Here is a 20,149-nt window from a genome sequence, read left to right on the forward strand (position 1 = left end):
TTTGTTGGTTAAAAAAAAAAAAATCTGTTGCAAATTTCAGATAACCATAGCATTCATATTTTTCCATGGATGGAGCTTCTAGAGGGCATGTTTATTTTATTTTTTTACTTTGTGATCTGTCCATATGACGTTTTTATGGCATATTAAGGGTGGAATCCCCCCAAAAATGGCATTTTAGATTTTTTCCTCTTTTATGGTGTTAACCATATGTTTTAATCAATTTTATTTATTCAGTAACCATACTTTTCCCATCATCCATGAGAACGGTTCCTCTTTCCAGGACAGAAAATCTGTGGATACAAAAAGGCTCCCCATAGAGGTGGGTAAGGGTTGGTTTTACCTGTAACTCCTCTCTAGGCCCTATGATTTCTGCTATTACTAGCTGAGGAACCCAAGATCCAGGGAGACCTCCAGAGTATTCTCTCCTGCCGACCCCTATCCTGGAGCCCTGTAGCCCTTAATGGACTTGATCTCAGATGTGGCGGATGGTCTATATCCAAACCAGGGTTGTATGCGACTTTAGGTGAGAGATTGTGCTTCTTAAGTGACACAGCCTGAACTGCTCCCAGGGAGACCCATAAGTGAATGGCGCTGGGACACAAGGACTCCTCCAGTGATTACACAGTGGAGAAGCGGAAATAACGCTGCGAACACAGGATCACCAGTACCTCATTTACGGTAATACCTTATTTAACAGATCTGGAGGTTAACTGACAGGATGGAGAGCCTAGGCGAGTGATGGTGAACCTTTTAGGCTGGGTTCACATTGCGTTAAACCCGTCCGTTAGACGAACTGCGTTACACCGCAGCATAACGCGGTGTAACGCAGTCCGTTAACGCCACCATTGAATCCAATGTCGGACGCATTGCTAGCGCACACGCCCACAATGGGCGTGCGCTAGGGATGTGCCGTCATTGAGTGACGGACCCCGAGACGCGGGCTGCAGCGTTTCCGGGTCCGTCACCGCTAGCGCAGATAGAGCTAGCAGATGCTCTCTGTGCTAGCGCGCTGCCATACCGGCACTTGCGTTAACAGCAGCCCGTTAACATATGTGTTGAACGGGCTGCTGTTAACGCAATGTGAACCCAGCCTTAGAGACCAAGTGCCAAAACTGCAATCCAAAACCCACTTGTTTTTCGCAAAGTGCCCTCAATACCCAGGCTTTAGATTAGAAAGACAATTCGTACATTAGCGCGCTATAGAGTCAATATCAAAGAGCTTGTAAGCGCTGCACTCCAAGCCTAAGATACTAGCCACAAATTGTAGTGAAGGTCTTTCTTGAGAATGGAGAGGATTTTTAATCAAAAGTAAAATTGCAAAGTTGTTTGTTTTTACAACCTCTTTGCAATTGTAACCTTTTACCATGATGAGAACAAACCCTTTAAAGGGAACCTGTCACAGTAGTGATGAGCGAGGATACTCGTTACTCGAGATTTCCAGAGCATGCCGAGTATTTCGGCGTGCTTGGAGATTTAGTTTTTGTCAACGCAGCTGCATGATTTGCTACTGCTAGACAGCTTGAATACATTTGGGAATTGCCTGTTTGTTAAGCAACCCCCACATGTAATCAAGCTGTGCTCATTGCAGGTTGGATCGGGGGCTTTTATCTACAGAATTATAGAATGCTGTAGTTAAACACTAAAAGGCGGAGACCGTAACTCATATCGGCCAAACCTGGTGACAGGTTCGTTTTAAGGCAGGGATATCAAACACAAAAACACAGAGTGCCAACATTAAAGCTTGCAGAAAGTTGCATATTTGTAAAAAAAAAAAAAAGCAGCTTGCATTTGAGGAAGTTTTTCCTTATCAAATAAAACGATTAACTTTTGGAATGATAGCGGAATAATATATGTTATGTAACAGCAGTAAAAAGCATATAGCCCAATGGCCTAATTTTAAATATGTAATAAGATAAAAAAAACCTTGAATAAAACACATAGAGTATGATGCAAACAAAATCCCTGTCCTTATCCCTGTCCTTATCCCTGTCCTTATCCCTGTCCTTATCCCTGTCCTTATCCCTGTCCTTATCCCTGTCCTTATCCCTGTCCTTATCCCTGTCCTTATCCCTGTCCTTATCCCTGTCCTTATCCCTGTCCTTATCCCTGTCCTTATCCCTGTCCTTATCCCTGTCCTTATCCCTGTCCTTATCCCTGTCCTTATCCCTGTCCTTATCCCTTTCCTTGTATGTATGTCCTCTATGAGAAAAGCTTAAAGAAGCAACCACATCATACTTACCCTCCCTGTGCGCCCTCGCAGCATCTTGTTCCGGTACCAGCGGCATCAGTGGCCGAGCGATCACGCGTCCCCGCTTATTAAGGTAATGAATTTTCACCTCTCTTCACCCCTAATGCCAATGCAGTGAAAATTCATTTCTTTAGCAGTGGGCACAGGCTTTGGCTGCAGCCGCCAGCTCCTGCCCTCTATGACCCGCTGCTCCTCTGCTCCCCCTCCTCTGTCGTCTTCTGGGGCAATGACTCATGTATTAGCCAGGGTGGGGGAGACGTTTTCAGCACAAAGAAAGAAAGAAAAACATGAGTATGTACGGTAACTACTCACTTCTGCACGTTCCAGTGCTGATCTGGTCTCTATATATCTATATATGACAATCCTACCTGTGGGCACTAGCACCGCTACTCTCCTCAGCTCGCGCGTAGGCTGATGGGAGGATGCGTGACCTGATGGGATGTGGCCACAGTGCTAGTGATGAGGAAGATGGCGAGGGGGCTGAGAATAGTGGTGGCACTAGTCCTGAAGAGATGGTGCGTGTGCCCACCGGGGAGGGCTCTGCTTGCCCCTATGGCAGGTGTGCCATAGGGTCGCCGCCACTTGTCTAGGCGATGCAAATCATGGCTTGGCTACCCGTCTGCTATGGTATTTAATGGGTATGGGTGAGTGGCTGAGAGTTAAAGCTGGTTTTCCTTTATTGCTTTGGGGGGGGGGGGAGCAGACCTAGAAAGGCCTCAGCTAAGACCAAATTTAAAGTGAATCTGTCAGCAGGTTTTTGCTAATTAATCTGAGAACAGCCTAATATGAGGCAATAGAGCCTGATTCCTGGAATGTGTCTCTTATTGGGCTGTGTGCTCTAGTTAGATTACAGTCCAGTGTTTGATCAGCAGGAGATTAGGACTAGAGGACTAGGTTTCTCATGACAGACCAGTCAGGTTAATCTGTGTACTCCGCCCCCACCACTGATTGGCAACTTGCTGACATTTTATAGTGTAAACAGGAAGATATGTCAGAAGAGTGGGCGGGGTTGTACACGGCCCAAAAGTCTTAGTTCTGCTATACAGTGACATGTGAACGTTTGGGCACCCCTGGTTAAAATTACTGTTATTTTGAACAGTTAAGCAAGTTGAAGATGAAATGTTCTCTAAAAGGGTTAAAATTTGATGATGCATTTCCTTTTTATTTTAGGCAAAAAAAAAATTATTTTCACATTTTTAAATAAAAAAAAAAAAAAAAAAAAAAAGGGCCTATGCAAAAGTTTGGGCACTCTGCATGGTTAGTGCCTAGTAAAACATCAAACAATGTCCTTTTTTAATGTCTATGGCACTTCAAAACAATATGTAATTATGTAATCCAAAGCGGACTTATATGCTAGTATGATAAACAGAAGGAAAACTGAGTTCATGTCCAAAAAATTACATAATATTTTATTAGTTTACAAAAAATACCAATATTTTGCCAACAACATATAAACAAAAACACTTGAATTAAAAATCAAGACAGTTAGAGATGGAGGATAGCACAGATAAAATACGGTGCAGCACTCAGGCTGATGCCATATACCGAAAAATCACCTGCATAGTGCATAGTATAGCACGGGTATGAAAACGGGGGGCATATGAAACATTACATAGCAGTATCATGAGCCCTGTACACTGACTCATATCTCACTAATTGGACCGTAGATCCCCACCCCGGATTGTTACCCATACAGTGGCACCAGGACCGGACCGCACTGTAGCCCCAACGCGCGTTTCGCGTCGGCTTGCTTCGTCAAGGGGCAGTGCTGCTAGCTGTCCGGCGCTACGTTTTATAGGGTCCCTAATTATGTTATCAAATCCACCTGTACCGGCGCATATCCACGTGTCACTCAGCCAGGAACTGCATCGCGAGCGGCATCCAAGATGGCGCCGCGGTTCAGCAGTGTGGCCAAAAGGACTTATATGCTAGTAGCTGCAAGAAGAGAACCATATAAATTAAAATATATAAATCTTTATTCAATCATAGGATAAAACAACAAGACCAAACGATATGAATGACAGAAAGAAGAAGAAACTGACCTAACACTACCATGTATATATCGGCTGTATTACACGCAATGTCTATAAATCTGCTAAATTGCAGATTATGCAATATCCATGTTAATAACCACAGTGTTATGATGTAGACGATCTATACTATGGTTTATTAGGGACCTAGTGCTATGCACAAATATATAAAGAGTTTATCCTTCCTGTTATAGATTATAAAGCTAATGGAAATCCATAGAAATTCCCCCTATATCAGAAATTCCCAGCCATTATGGCCAAACGTAGTGTTTCAGTTCATGAAGCACAATGCAGCACTATACCTTATATAGATAGTCACTAGGAAAGCCGAATGGTGCAGTGTGTGAAGCGTTCAGTTCTCCCTTGTGTGCCCCGACGCGCGTTTTGCCCAGAGCTTCTTCCGGGGGCGTTATGGTTAGTGCCTAGAAGCACCCCCTTTTGCATGTATCACATCTTTGTAAACGCTTTTTCGAGCCAGCCAAGAGTCTTTCAATTCTTGCTTGAGGGATTTTCATCCATTCTTTCTTGTTAAATGCTTCCAATTCTGTGAAATTCCTTGTTTGTCTTGCATGCACTGCTATTTTCAGGTCTAGCCACAGATTTTCTATGATGTTCAGATCAGGGGATTGTGAGGGCCATTGTAAAACCTCCAGCTTGCGCTTTTTGAGGCAGTTTATTGTGGATGTTGACATGTGTTTAGGATCATTATCCATTTGTTGAAGCCATCCTCTTTTCAACTTAGTTTACAGATGGTGTTATGTTTGCATCAAGAATTTGTTGAAATTTCATTGAATCCATTCGTACTTGTGGAATGTTCCCTGTGCCGTTGGCTGTAACACATTCCAAAAGCAAGATTGACCCACCCCCATGCTTAATGGTTGTCGAGATGTTCTTTTCCTGAAATTCTTGCCCAAAAATGCATTAGCCTTGTTTAGATGTTCTTTTGCATACTTCTGAGGCTGATTTCTATAGTGAGGACGCGTGAGAGGTTTTCTTCCATGAAGGCCATGTTTGTGCAGGTGTCACTGGAGTTGTGGTACATTGTTCTACTGTTTAGAGTCTGCTAAATCTTTCTGAAGGTCTTTTCCAGTCAAGTTTGGGTTTGCCTCTCTAGCAATCATTCAATCAGCTCTTACTGAAATTTTATTTAAGGTACCGTCACACTCAGCAACGCTGCAGCGATATAGACAATGAGCCGATCACTGCAGCGTCGCTGTTTAGATCGCTGTAGAGATGTCAAACACAGCAGCTCCAGAACGATGCAGGAGCGATCCTGTGACGTAACGGTGACTCACTTATCGTTCTCACAGGTCGTTAGCTCCATGTTTAACATTGCTGACATAGTTGCTTTTGCTGTCAAACATGACGATAAACGCCGATCTGACGACCAAATAAAGTTCTGGACTTCTAGCTCCGACCAGCGATATCACAGCGGGATCCAGATCGCTGCTGCGTGTCAAACACAACGAGATCGCTATCCAGGACGCTGCAACGTCACGGATCGTTGTCGTTCTCGTTGTAAAGTTGTTTAGTGTGAAGGTACCTTGAGTCTTCGAGACCTTATCTTGATCTTCTGTTCCTGTTAACTGGCATTTCTTAGGCCTCTTTCACACTTCCTTGTTTTACAATCAGTCACAACCTGTCAAAATGTTGAAAAGACAGATCCTGTGCAGATTGTAAAAAACTGATGCACTAGATCTGTTTTTTTGTGACGGATCCATAGGGGCGTTTGTTGCCAGAATTTAAGGCTATGTGCACATGTTCTGTATGCGTCTTCGCCGCGTTTTTTCGCTGCGAAAATGCATACACAACACAACCCATGTTAAAAATAAATAAAAAATCGTGATATTCTTACCTCCCCGCGTCCCCCGCGGTCTTCCCTGTGCTCGCGATGGCTCCCGGCAGCTCCCGTTCCCAGTGATGCCTTGCGAGACAATGACCTGTGATGACGTAGCGGTCTCGCGAGGCATCACTGGGAACGGGAGCATTGGGAACGCTGCGGGGGACTCCGGAAGGTAAGAATATCACAATTTATTTTTTAAATTATTTTTAACATGATATCTTGTTACTATTGATGCTGCATAGGCAGCATCATTAGTAAAAAGAGAGAGAGCGAGAGAGAATTTCCCTGACAGGAAATTCTTCCAGGCATGCTCAGTTTCAAAAGACTGCATCCATCGCTGGATTCCGTCTTTTGACGGTCAGCGACGGATCCTGCGTCCATAGGCTTCCATTATAGCCAACGACGGACAATGCAGGGTCCGTCGCTGAGCAATTTTCCAACGTACAGAAAAAACGTTTCTATGTGTGTTGTCTCCGACGGACAGCGATTTTATGATGGATCCAGTGCACGACGGATGAAATGGAAGGCCATCCTTCACAATCTGTCGCTAAGACAAGTCTATGAGGAAAAAAAACATCCAGCAGAAACATTTGCTGGATCCGTTTTTTTTTCACAAACGATGCATTGTGAAGGAAGCAAAAAGACAGAGTGTAAAAGAGGCCCTAATTGCATTTCAAACTGAGAAATGGGAAACTTGAAAGCACTTTATCTTCTTGTAGCCTTCATCTGCTTTGTGGGCTATCACCATTTTAAGTCTCTAGGCAGCTGCATAGAAAAACTCATGGCTACTGTTTTTTGGCACAAGGTTAGAGGAGGCTGGGTTTTTAAAAAGCTGGGAAATTTGCATCACCTGACCTTTCCGAACTGTTAGTGAATAAGCCGTAATCCTAACGGGCTAATTAAGGTCTGAAACCTTTGTCAAAGTTATCTGAGTACACAGTTCACAATAACAGTAATTTGGCCAGTGGTGCCCAAACTTTTACATGCCAGTGTACCTACATCAGACCAAATAGAATTTCTTTCAAAACTACACCGAGAAGTCCAGTAAGTAATACATCGCTGGAATCATGGTCTGTCTCTATATTTTGCTGCTATCAGATTTCCTGACAAAAACCCGCTGAAAGATTTCATTTTTTAAGGAGTGTCAGTTTGGAAGTTAAAATTGAGTGCCTTCTACACTATACTTTTATGGCAAAGTGTATTAAGGAGACAGTGGCTGCTGAAACTCCACCTATGTTCAAGTCCATTAAACAAATTGCTAAAGAATATAATCAAGAAAAACATCCCTTGCCTTTGATTACTTAGGTCTACTCAGGGACCCTATGGACAGAAAAGCTGAGCGTTTTCTTAGTAGAGTTTTGGAATCATGTACATCTTCCATTAAACCTAATATAGCAGGGACTTGTACAGCGAGGTCTGATTCTTTTGTTAGAACAGTTACACTCAAACACTTAACTCAGCTTAGAGAGAAGACTCCAAGAGAACAGCTTTTAAATTACCTGTTAATCAAAAAGCAATGTGTGTGTTTTTTTTGTTTTGTTTTTGTTGTTGGTGGATGCTTCAGTAAATGCAGTTGGACTAGCTGCGTCCTGTTCACTGACTCTATGGCTACAAATTTGAAAGGGGATAATGCTAACAAGGCTGGGTTATGTGTAATTCTCTGTGTAGAAAACCAATCACCTCAAAGACCCACTTTCTGACTTGGACAGCTTTCTGAACTAGTTAGGGGTTGACCAATTTGACTCCGTGCAGATCCCCATTCCATCAATGCTAGGATTCTTTCAATCTGGGTTTGAAAAGGGCTTTTGGTGGTTAGTACCCAGAAAGTGCAGATTTCCTCCGTTAGCTCACTATTTCAATGTAATAAACTTTTTCTCACCATTCTTGTATTATTGGAATTCTTAAGGTTGTCACTAGGTACCTTCCGCCCCCTCCCCTAGTGTACCTCAATGGGATTTGAACTTGGTGTTTAATGCAGTCACTAAACCCCTTTTGAACCAATCAAGGATCAGTCTTTGTGAAAATCTGAATTGGAGAAGGAAGGGGAATTCACCTGTCTAGATGTGAGGAGATGTGCTATTAAATATCTTGAGTTTACCCGGCTTTACCTGGGTGGCTTCCAATATTATTATAGTTAGATGGCTTAGACTAACCATTGCCTGGGCCTGCAAATCTTCCTCTACTCCAGTCCAGTCAGGTGGGCTGAGTTGGGGTTGGGTTTCAGCCCATTTTTATTAGAGCTCGTCTACATCCTGGGAAGAGACTGCTAAAAAATCTGTTTGTAAAGCAGCCACTTGGCCTTTTCCATCTTTTTTTCTTTTTTTTTTTTTTATATAAGCTTTACATAATCGATCTCTTCTTCTGTTGACCTTTTTTCTTTCATGTGTAACAAGCCCTCTCTGAGCAATGGCCCCCACCCAAGGCTTCATTGATATGTCGGTAATTTTCTCATAGGAGAAAACCGGTATTAGTTTTCTAAGTGATTTTGGTTAGAGTTTCGTCCCCTGCAAATAAGCGTTTGAGAAAAAATTTGTTTCATCCAGAAAACTTGGACAACTTTTTTTTTGTCATTTTCATCTGTCCTTTTTTTTTTTTTACGTCTGTGTGCGATCCGTTTTCATTCCGCACTAAAAAATTTATATGATCATATATTTCCTAGGTTTATAATAGAAATGTATCCATAAAAATTGGATGTCACTCAGATGTTCTGTGTAGGATCTGATTTTTTTTTCTTTGCACAGATTGTTTTTAAAAACTTTTTTCTATAGATCATTTTTTAGTACCCTCAGAGGCTTGACCTTCGATCATCCTATCACTCTTAATGTGTACTGCCATACAGCAATGCTTAGTGTCAATTGAAGCTCAACTTTATAGGCGTACCTAGATGACATCCAGGTATCCTGGTTTCCTTATGCAGCTTTTTCGGTAAGCACTGTAGCTTGCCAAATAAGGAGGGAGCCGACAATGTTCGCTCATATCTATTCAGCATCAGAAATCGATGTTTTTCCATCATACATGACGGCACCACGAGAGAGGGGATCCGCCCATCAAGGACAGGAAACCTTCAAGATAAAAGGGGCGGCTCCTCTCTCCACATCAGTTGGTTTCCTGTCCTTGACGGGGAACCCTCAAGATGGAAGACGTCTGATGAAGATGGATGACGTCTGAAGATTGAAGAGGATGCCTGGGTCGGGTGGATTTGGGCAGGCTCTGTCTGCTGCACCCGTCACCAGGTACCCGTAGTCGCCTCGGGGGTCAATGTATACCATGCCCCCCCTGAGCGAAGCATGGCCACAGCCCGCGAGGCGAATGCCCGGGTGAAGTTCCTCCACGGGGGCCGCAGGTGCGCTTCCCCCCCTGTCGAGTTGAGAAAAATCCTGCCTGTCCACGGGGGTCACTTTATGGTGCCCCCCCTGTTGACTACTGGTGGCCATGCAGCCCGTGAGGCACATCGGTGCCCGGGCTTAGTAAGTCTCCTCGGAGGTTGGGGCCCTCCCTGTCGAGTGTCAAAAGCAGGTCTCCCCCCTTCCCCCGCCTCCCTGACGGTACCTGACAAGCGGTGGTGAGGTAACTGCGCTGTCTGTGGCATGGACGCTCCGGAAAGCCTCCCTCCAGCGGCACCAGGTATCCAGGAATTGGAGGTACGTGCGCGCGCTCGCGCGGAACGTTTAATGCGGGCAGAAGGGCAGGGGGACCAGAATCTTCGGCGCGCACCGGAAGTAAAGGCCGGGTGCGCGCCCGGAAGTGAAGGAGCGTGCAGGGCCGTGTGCACGCGTTGGAACCGGCGGCAGCACTCAGAGGCAGGATCAACCAGGTGAATGGAGCGTGCACCGGAGGTGGTTGCCGGGTGCGCGCTCTGGCATCACTTTACTGCGCAAACGTTGCGCAGGGCGGCAATGGCAGGATCAGCCAGGTAGATGGTGACTCTAATAGCGCGCACCGGATGTGGTTGCCTGGTGCGCGCTCTGGCATGTTTACACAGCGCAGGCGTTGCGCTTGCGTGGGCACGATCAACCAGGTGATTGATTGCACATAGAAGCACCGGAAGTGGTGCAGGCACGATCAGCCAGTTAATCATTCAGGACAGGTGCGATTATACACCTGATCACTGAAGCAGCCAGTAAGGCAGGATCAACCAGGTGATTCATTAGAAAAAAAAAAAAAAAAAAGTGAATCTATTTAAACAAGCCAGAAACGCTGCCCTGTGTCACTAAAACCAGGCCAGGTTGAAGGTGACTACTCTTGCTAAGTGTTAACGTGTATGATGGAGAGTCTTTCACCAGAGCATTTGATGCCACAGCAAGAGATGCAGGAGAGGCGGTCTCGCTCAAGCGAAAAGAGCCAGTCCCGCCATGGCAGCAGCAGAAGCCGCTCGGACAGCGTACGGACGGATCGCCGTGCCAAGGAGGGGTCCCTAGTCTTAGTGGGAGACATGGAGAAATCCAGCCAACCTCCGGATCCGGTACCCGTACTTTGAAAGCGTCCGAGTGGTGAGTGATCTGCGAGAAAGTCCAGCACGCTAATGTCTGTTCTTTTCTCTTCTCTTATCTCCGTCTCTCCCCTCTTTTCTTACATACATTGCGGGGTGGAGTATAGGAGGTCCCCAAAAAGCGTCAGGGGAAAACTAAAAATAAGGAGTGCCCCTTATGTAAAAAACCCTTAAAGACATCTTGGGGTAAAAGACTGTGTCAGGAATGTATCAACCAGACTGTTGCGGAGGAAACACCCTCCTTTACAGACAGCCTAAGGTCCCTGATTCAGACCGAAGTCTCTAGGTCCGTAAACGCATTACAGACAGCTGACACAGATGCCAGATCTAGGGACAGATCCAGCCCTTCAGTAGGATCCCAAAGAGATTCCTCGGGGTCAGAGCAAGATTCCGATACAGCCTGCTGCTCTGATAGTAGCTCAGAGGAAGAAGACATCTTTCCAGCAGAGGCTACGGATAAGCTTATTAAAGCTGTTCGCTCTACCATGGGGCTGGTAGATGAGAAGGCCAAAAAGACAGCCCAGGAACTCATGTTCATTGGCCTACAAAAGAAAAAGCGGAGGTCTTTCCCTGTTAATGAGCAGCTACAAGAACTAATTAAAAGGGAATGGCAAAAGCCAGAAAAAAGGTCCCAGTTAACTACCTCCCTAAAAAGAAGGTACCCTTTTGAAGAAGAGGCGTCCTCATCTTGGGACAGAGCCCCAAAAATTGATGTGGCGGTCTCCAAAGTTGCCAGGAAATCCTCCCTGCCATTCGAGGACCTAGGTTCTCTAAAAGAACCTCTGGATAGGAAGGTGGACAGTTCCCTGAAGACAGCTTGGGAAGCCTCAGCAGGAGCACTAAGGCCAGCCATCGCGGCCACTTGTGTAGCCAGATCTCTTAAAATCTGGATAGACAACCTGGAGGAACAGGTAGAGAAAAAAGTTCCCAGGGAAACTATCCTGGAGGCAATACCAACTATGAAAGCAGCGGCGGTGTTTCTAGCTGAAGCATCAGCGGACTCGGCTAGGCTGGCAGCAAAGTCAGCAGCGTTAGCCAACACAGGACGCCGTGCCGTATGGCTTAAATGCTGGCCAGGAGATACTCAGGCGAAGATGAAGCTCTGCTCTTTGCCTTGTGAGGGGAACTTCCTCTTCGGACCGGCTTTAGACGAGGTGTTGGAGAAAGCCGGGGATAAAAAGAAGAACTTCCCGAAACAGCCGTTTCAGCCCTTTCGTCGCTCCTTTCGGAGAGGTCAAAAATTCCGGAGACAGCAGTACAGAGACCGAGACAGGAGCAACCTGGACAAGCGACCCAGGGGAGGAAAGGGCTTCTATTTCGGCAAGTCCCCCAGAGACACCAAAAAACCCTCCCAGTGACGGTCCTTCTCAGGTGGGAGGGAGGCTCTTTCACTTCCTTCCAGCCTGGGAGAGGATCTCATCCAGCATATGGATCCGGCAGATCGTAGGATCAGGCCTAAACCTAAAGTTTCACCACTGGCCTCCAAGAAGGTATATGCAGACCCCAGTACAATCCTCTCAGGAGAAACAAGACAGTCTGGAAGGAGAAGTAACATCACTCCTAGACAAACACGTCTTGGAAGAAGTTCCTATAGAGGAAAGAAGGGAAGGATTTTATTCCCCTCTTTTTCTCATAAAGAAACCAGACAACTCCTGGAGGACAATAATAAACCTAAAAGGCCTCAACAAATTTCTTGTAATACCATCATTCAAGATGGAGACCATAAAATCAGCGGTGAAACTTCTCTATCCCCAGTGTTACATGTCCGTCCTCGACCTCAAGGACGCTTATTATCACGTCCCAATCAGACAACAAGATCGTCGGTTTCTCAGAGTGGCAGTCCAGATGGGGTCCCAGCTGCGTCACTTCCAGTACAAGGCTCTGCCCTTTGGGATAGCAACAGCCCCACGGGTATTCACAAAGCTGATAGCAGAGGTCACAGCTCATCTCAGAGAAAAAGACACTCTGATAATACCCTACCTGGACGACTTCCTGATAGTGGGGAAGAACTTTTCTCACTGTCAGGAACAGGTCAGGATAGTGATGGACACTCTTCAGACACTGGGATGGCAACTAAATCTCAAGAAGTCCAAGCTGGAGCCAGCTATGGTCCAGAATTTCCTGGGGATAACGGTAGACTCCGTGGCACAGGAGTGTCGCCTCCCAGAAGGAAAAGAGGAAAAAATCAAACAAATGATTATGACCACTTTAAAAAAACCAGAAATGACTTTAAGAAGGGCCATGTCGGTGTTAGGATCCCTAACCTCCTGCATACCAGCAGTAAAATGGGCCCAGTTCCATGCAAGAGAACTGCAATGGTGTGTGCTGCAGAACGACCAGGAACTTCAGGGGCAGTTAGAGCAGAAGCTCACTCTCCCACTCTCTGTGCTCCAATCTCTCAGATGGTGGTTACAGATAGAGTCATCCCCGAGAGGAGTTCCCTGGACATTCACAGCCTCCAAGGTGATCACAACAGACGCCAGTCCGTGGGAGTGGGGAGCCCACTCAGACACACTATGGGTCCAAGACCCCTGGGCTCAAGAGGAGAAAGATCTATCCTCAAACGAGTGGGAGCTCCTAGCAATAGAAAAAGCGCTAGAGAGATTACTTCCTCACTTGGCAGGGCATCATGTGAGAGTCCTATCGGACAACCGAACAGCGGTCGCATACGTGAACCACCAGGGAGGCACCCGCTCTCGGGCTCTGATGCACGTAACCACAAGACTCATGTCTCTAGCCGAAAGGCACCTCCTGTCATTATCGGCCCTGCATATCCGAGGCGTGGACAACATAAAGGCAGACTTTTTAAGCAGGAACCACTTGAGGCAAGGAGAATGGTCCCTAAAAAAGTCCGTTTTTCAACGGATAGTGCGCATGTGGGGAAAACCCAAGATAGACCTCTTTGCCTCAAAAGTCAACAAGAAAGTCCAAAAGTTCTGCTCCCTGAACCCAGCAGACAGGCCGTTGGCAGTAGACGCCTTCAGCATAGAATGGACGTCAGGACTCCTGTATGCCTTCCCACCGATATGTCTAATCCCAGTGGTTCTGAGGAAGATCAGGGAGGACAAGGCCAGGGTAATTGTCATAGCTCCCTTCTGGCCGAAAAGACCGTGGTTTTACTGGCTGAGAGTGATGTCAGTGACGGACCCATGGGTTCTCCCGGAAGACCAGGACCTTCTAACGCAGGGTCCCTTCAACCACCCGCAGAACTCCGGGCTTCATTTGACAGCCTGGCATTTGAGCGGTCGTTACTAGAGAAAGAAGGGTTCTCAGCTGGGCTAATATCCACCTTGCTCAGCAGCAGAAAGCCAGTAACGACCAAGATCTATGGGAGAATATGGAAGAAATTCCTCTCCAGCTCAGGGCCAATACGGGAAGGGGAGGTCCCAATAGTGGCAATACTGGAGTTCCTGCAGAAGGGCTTAGATCTGGGGTTAGCTGTTAGTACCCTCAAAGTACACATTTCAGCTTTAGCAGCCTTATTCAACTGTGACCTGGCAAGCAATAGGTGGGTGGTGAGGTTTATCCGAGCCTGTAGTAGAGCTGACTCTGTTCCATCCCCTACTCCTCCACCATGGGATCTAAATTTAGTGTTAACAGCTTTGACAGAAAGCCCCTTTGAGCCGTTAAATACAACATCAGATAAAGTACTAACATTAAAGACAGCTTTGTTAGTGGCAATTACATCGGCCCGTAGGGTGGGGGATTTACACGCGTTGTCAGCTGACCCCCCTCACACACAAATTATGGACGATAGGGTTGTATTAAAATTAGATCCGGCAAATCTCCCCAAAGTGGTATCGAGATTCCATAGGGCTCAGGATATAACCCCTACCCTCTTTCTGTCCCAATCCTAGTAACAAGAAAGAGGAAAGACTCCATTGCCTAGATGTCAGGAGATGTATACTACAGTATTTAGAGATGACAAAATCCTGGAGGAAACAGAGGGCTTTATTTGTTTCGTTCCAGGGGTCAAGGAAGGGCCTTAAAGCCTCGAAACAGACTATAGCTAGATGGGTGAGAGAGGCCATTATTCTAGCGTATAGTAGTGCAGGCAGGGTTGTTCCACAGGGTCTGAAAGCCCACTCCACGAGGGCCATGGCGACGTCGTGGGCGGAGAGAGCAGATGCTACCATCGACCAGATTTGTAAGGCGGCCACTTGGTCCTCTCCGTCTACGTTCTTTAAACATTATAGGCTAGACCTATCTGCTACCTCTGATCTCACATTTGGGAGAAGAGTGTTACAAGCAGTGATCCCTCCCTAAAGAGAATACAATCTCTGTAACTCTCTCGTGGTGCCGTCATGTATGATGGAAAAACACGGGTATTACATACCTGGTAATGTGTTTTTTCATGAGACATGACGGCACCCTTATATTCCCACCCTTTTGATCACGTCATTAGTTGGGTGCATTATTAGCATTATTTGTATTATACACTCCCTTGGGTATCGGTGAATAGAACCGTATAGGATGTATTATTTGTGTACACTAACCAGCGGAGTTCCTCTCGTACTCTGTAAACAACTGATGTGGAGAGAGGAGCCGCCCCTTTTATCTTGAAGGTTTCCTGTCCTTGATGGGCGGATCCCCTCTCTCGTGGTGCCGTCATGTCTCATGAAAAAACACATTACCAGGTATGTAATACCCGTGTTTCCGTTCAGTGACAGTATGCAGAGGAAAATGTGTAAGCTGAATCATATGTTTACATAAGGCCAGACATGAGATTGATAATCAGGTAAAGCAATCATTCCAACACTCTTGTTAGTCTCTCAGGAGCCTCAATTGAGCCATTGACTCTTGTACTGTATGTTAATATGTGAATGCCTGCTGATTACTTAATCCATCAGCCCCCTGCAGTTTACTAGTCTACACAACTTTGTTCAATTAACCTGCATATTTGTCCTATCAAACAATGAGGGATTATCACCCGCCACTTTCACCCAATCTTGTGGAAGAATGTGCTGAATGGGAGGTGGGAGTATAACGTCTCTGACTCCAGACGGACTCTACAGAAACAGCCCAATTAAACATGGCTCCATCTGGTGGAATACAGATCTGCTCCAGTGCCCATCACTGAACCCACAAAGATGTTTGGAGGACCCAGGTTAGGACACAAAGATGTTTGGAGGACCCAGGTTAGGAGACTCAGGTCACCTGGTGATATACCTAATTGTGTTTGTTCAGCCTCCTAAGCTTGCTGCTAACTCCTCTCTGTGGGTGTGGGTGCCTAATGATTAGGGTAGTTAGCCCTGAAAATAGCGCAGAGGTTGTAATCCCGGTGAGCCAGAGGAATGGGGAGACTGTCATTTGCACCATCTAATTGATTTGCTGGGACTATAATATATGTTGCTGGCTGCAGCTCGATGGACATGCTACGGTCATGGTGTCAGTCATCTGGATGAGCATGGACTGTGACTGGTGGGAGATGCAAAAACTGTGGGCCATCCAAAAGTTTGGAGACAGTGGGTAACATCTGGTACTAGGGCAGTGGAACTTCTGGCCCCAGGTTGGTATCTTGTGGACTGGTGGCATTGTATTTTGGCCATCTACCTGGAGTTGTTGTAAGACCTTGGACATATATAAGGAATAATAAGGAATAAATAATTGCATCATTAACCTGCTTAGGTGATTACCACAGCTCCTGTGCCACTTCCACACCATGCGGATATCCCAGTGCAGGAAGTACAGTTACACCTATGTGCTCGAAGGGGTTAAAGGAAGTCTGTCAGCACAGAATGACCGTTCAAACCAAGAACAGGTGCTTGGACACAGCGTGGTCAAGCCGTTAAGTGCGCCTTCCCATGTACTTGATTTCCTTCGATCTCCACCCTCCGTTTTTTGACAGTTCTGGCTTCATAGAGCCAGGGAAGGGTGGAGATAGATGGAAAACAAATTGCGACACTAGTCACTACTCACGGACAGACCGTCAGGTAGAAGAGTCAGACATTCCAGTGAGTGTCAATACCAAGAGAGTATGTATATAGCCAAGTGAAAAGACAAAGGCGTAAGTTAGGTTACAGTCCAGGGTCAATTACAAGCCATAGCAGATCAAAAGCCAGAGGGATAGTCAGAACACTGTCCAAAGGGTCAGGCAGCAGCAGATCAGAACTCTGAGCAAGAGAATCGGGTTAACATCAAGAAAAACAAACTACGTCTGGCAGGGATCAAGGGCAGACAGCTCAGTTAAGTAGCTGGGCAAGCACCAGAACACCTAACACCTGGAGAAAGTCCCGCAGCTCTGTCAGAGTGGACAGCCAATAAAGACACAGACAACTCAGCAAGACCGTTTCCATAGAACACCATAGCAATCACTCACTGAGGGGAGGAATCACACAAATGGATGGGAAGGTGCACTTAGTTGCTCAGTCATGCCAAGGGTGCACAATCGTCTGTGCTTAAAAGAAATCAGTTAGCAGGTTTTTACTATGTAATTTGGTAACAGCATGGGGCAGGGGTTAAAATAATGAATTCAAGGAGGTGTCACATGTTAGGCTGGTTTCACATTTGCGGTTGTGTCCACAGCGTTTCTTCCGCAAATATCCGCATGCGTTGTATATTCCTATATTTTATTCCTATATTTAACATTAGAGACGCATGCGTCTGCGATCGTTCGCGTTTTGTCGCGTTTGACAACGCATGTGTCGTTTCGTCGTCTGCGGTTTGGCGCGGAAATGCAACATGTAGTAATTTTTAGAGGTGTCAATTTGCCACCTGGAAACGTATGCGGTCGATTGCGGCAAGAAAGCGCCAAAAAAAACGCATTGCTGTCTGTGATCGCATGCGTTCGCAAGCACATGCGTTTGCTTGTGTTTGTGAACGCATGCGTTGCACCAGAGAAAAACATGTCTAGACACTAATTAGCCACCCCCCACATACAAGGTTATAAAGGGAGGGAGTGGGCACTTGCAGGTCACTACTCAGCAGACAGCCAAGCAGACGAGACGCAGGCTACATCCTTGGAGGAAAACAAGACACTGAGCAATGTGAGTATATCCTAGCCAATGACAATATTTACTATTTTCTGTCTCTACATGTCCTAATTTCTGCCGTTTCTTTCTTTCTGCATGCATCAGAATGTCGTCTTCTTCTGAGGATCAAACGCCTGGGCCTGCACAAGCGGAAAATGTCAGCGAAGTGACTACTCACCTCCTCAGATTGGTAAGTATTCACTGTCACATCTACACATAAGACAATTTATTTTTTCCTTTTTTCAGAGCACTTCTACTGCGGCAAAGACTGGGCAGGAGCAGCGGAGTTAGGCTATGTGCACACGTCAGGATTTTGTCAGGCTTTTTCATCAGGTTTTGTAGCCAAAACCAGGAGTGGGTGATAAATGCAGAAGTGGTGCATATGTTTCTATTATACTTTTCCTCTAATTGTTCCACTCCTGGTTTTGGCTACAAATCCTGAGGAAAAAACCTGACAAAATCCTGACGTGTGCACATACTCTTACGGTCTGGTGGCACGGCGGCAGCGTGTAAGTATACCTGGCTGACTGTTTATTGTATCCTCGCTTTACAATTCTTGAATCTTCATTTCTTTACTTTTCTCTTTCTTTACCTTTTGCTTCTGCACTCCATTTTTTGAATGTCAATATTCATGCCATTTCTCTGCTTCCGTTTTCTTTCTTCCTTCTGTTAATGTCTCCAAAATTAATGTCCTTTTTTTTCTTTCTTTAGGTTCCAGAACGGGATGAGGACCTCATAGACAATGACCACCTCATCTCCCTGGTCCAAGAGCGAGTCCCGTTGTGGGACACCTGGGTTCCCCAGCACTCGGACAACGTGAGGATCCGGCGCCTATGGAATGAGGTGGCCAAAGCGATGTGGGATGGCTGGGACAACGCCCCGACTCGGGTCCGAAATGCATTTATTAAGTATTGCAATGCAGTGTGATGCAGCAAAGACCTTGGCCATGCTCACACAACTGTGTAAGATGATAGAAAGTCATGAGATTTTCTCTCAGCACACACAGTTGTGTGAGCACGGTCAAAAGACCATTGTCAAACCATTATGTTTTGTTTTTTCAACAGTGGCCAGAGTCAAAACACGTTGGCGATCGATGAAGGACAGCTTCAACAAGGACCTGCGTCAAGAGAGCCGGCTTCCTAGTGGTTCTGGAGCAAGGATCCGAAAATACAAATACCACCGCATCCTTGCATTTTTGAGACCGGTCCTTGCCCAGAGAACGTAAGTATATTTTTGGTGAAAAAAAAAGATGTTTTGTACTGCATTGGGCTGCCTGTCACACTAGCATTTGTTGGTCACTATTTTGCATCAGTATTTGGAATCCAAACCCAGGAATGGTTGATAAATGCAGAAGTGGTGCATATGTTTTTATTATACTTTTCCTCACATTGTTCCACTCCTTTTTTTGGCTTCCAATAGTGATGTAAAATACTGACCAAATACTAAGTGTGACGGCAGCCTACACAACAGATCTATAGTCATCAAGTCAGGTGTCAGAAATAATGAATTCATGATGCACAAATAAATGCCTCATGAAATCGTTATTTCTGACACATGTCCTGGTGAGTATAGATATGCCTTGCATCACCTCCATCGCCCCTTCATATTTTACATCAGTATTTGGAATCCAAAACCATGAGTGGGTGATTAATGCAGAAGTGGTGCATATGTTTCGATTATACTTTTCCTCGTACTGTTGTACTCCTTGTTTTGGCTTACAAAGTCTGATGTAAAACTCTGAACAAATACTGCTAGTGTGACCTCAGCCTTAATCTGTATGTTTATATTCCACAGGACTTTGCGTTTTGTAAATGTTTGGTATTAATTTTTTGTCTTCTTTTTTCACGGCACATGGAGCACCACTGTTGGCCCAGGTTCAGGAGCGGTCCTTCATCAGACAGCCACGGACCCGTCCCAGCCATCCTCCAGCGCTGCAGCAAGTGGGCCTGCCACACTAACTGGAGACCAGGAAGCTGGTCCATCAGGTGATCCCCTTCCCCAGTCCTCTGCCTCTGCCCATTTTTTGGGGGGGCTCCTCCCAGCAGCGGCAGAGGGCCGCGGACAGGTCACTCATGCCCGAGTTTTTGCACTTGAGCTCGGTTTTCCACGAGGGACTCAAGGCGATGGGTGACCGACTGGATACTGCCATTAGCCATATGAGTACACGTATCCAGGAGGTTACCACAGCCCTTGCCCAAGTGAAAGCCGACCTCCAGAGGCCAGCACATCATTTTTTTAATCAAATTGAACAGGGCATGTCGGAACACCTTACTCCCGATCTCCAGATTAGTGTTATGCAGGCCTGCAATGCTGCTTACGTGCAGGCTATGCAGCAGAGTCGGTTTTTTCAGCAGACAGTGGGGGCATTTCCACCTGTGCCCACACTGTCACGCTTTACCTCTATGCCGACCTCTGCTGCATACCACTGCATGGCCACCTCCATTCCAAGCACTGCCGGACACCACTATAGCACCACCACCATGCCGAGTGCTGTAGGACAGCCCACCGCCACCACCATGGCAACCGCTGCTCCTGCTTGGACCTCCTCCACTGCCACCACCATGCGGC

The 20,149-nt window shown here is 46.1% G+C and overlaps 1 protein-coding gene and 1 long non-coding RNA gene across 4 annotated transcripts in view; both read left to right on the forward strand.

The window, feature by feature from the left end:
• Positions 1-20,149, forward strand: part of ATG5 (autophagy related 5) — a 294,450-nt gene that overhangs the window by 109,215 nt on the left and 165,086 nt on the right. The gene's annotated exons all lie outside the window — the stretch shown is intronic.
• On the forward strand, positions 291-18,437 carry LOC143807745 (uncharacterized). The gene is made up of 3 exons (XR_013221789.1): positions 291-319; positions 17,687-17,771; positions 18,293-18,437. It is a non-coding gene; the product is annotated as an uncharacterized LOC143807745 (long non-coding RNA).

The sequence above is a fragment of the Ranitomeya variabilis genome, chromosome 2 (assembly GCF_051348905.1).
Source record: "Ranitomeya variabilis isolate aRanVar5 chromosome 2, aRanVar5.hap1, whole genome shotgun sequence".
Lineage (NCBI taxonomy): Eukaryota > Metazoa > Chordata > Amphibia > Anura > Dendrobatidae > Ranitomeya > Ranitomeya variabilis.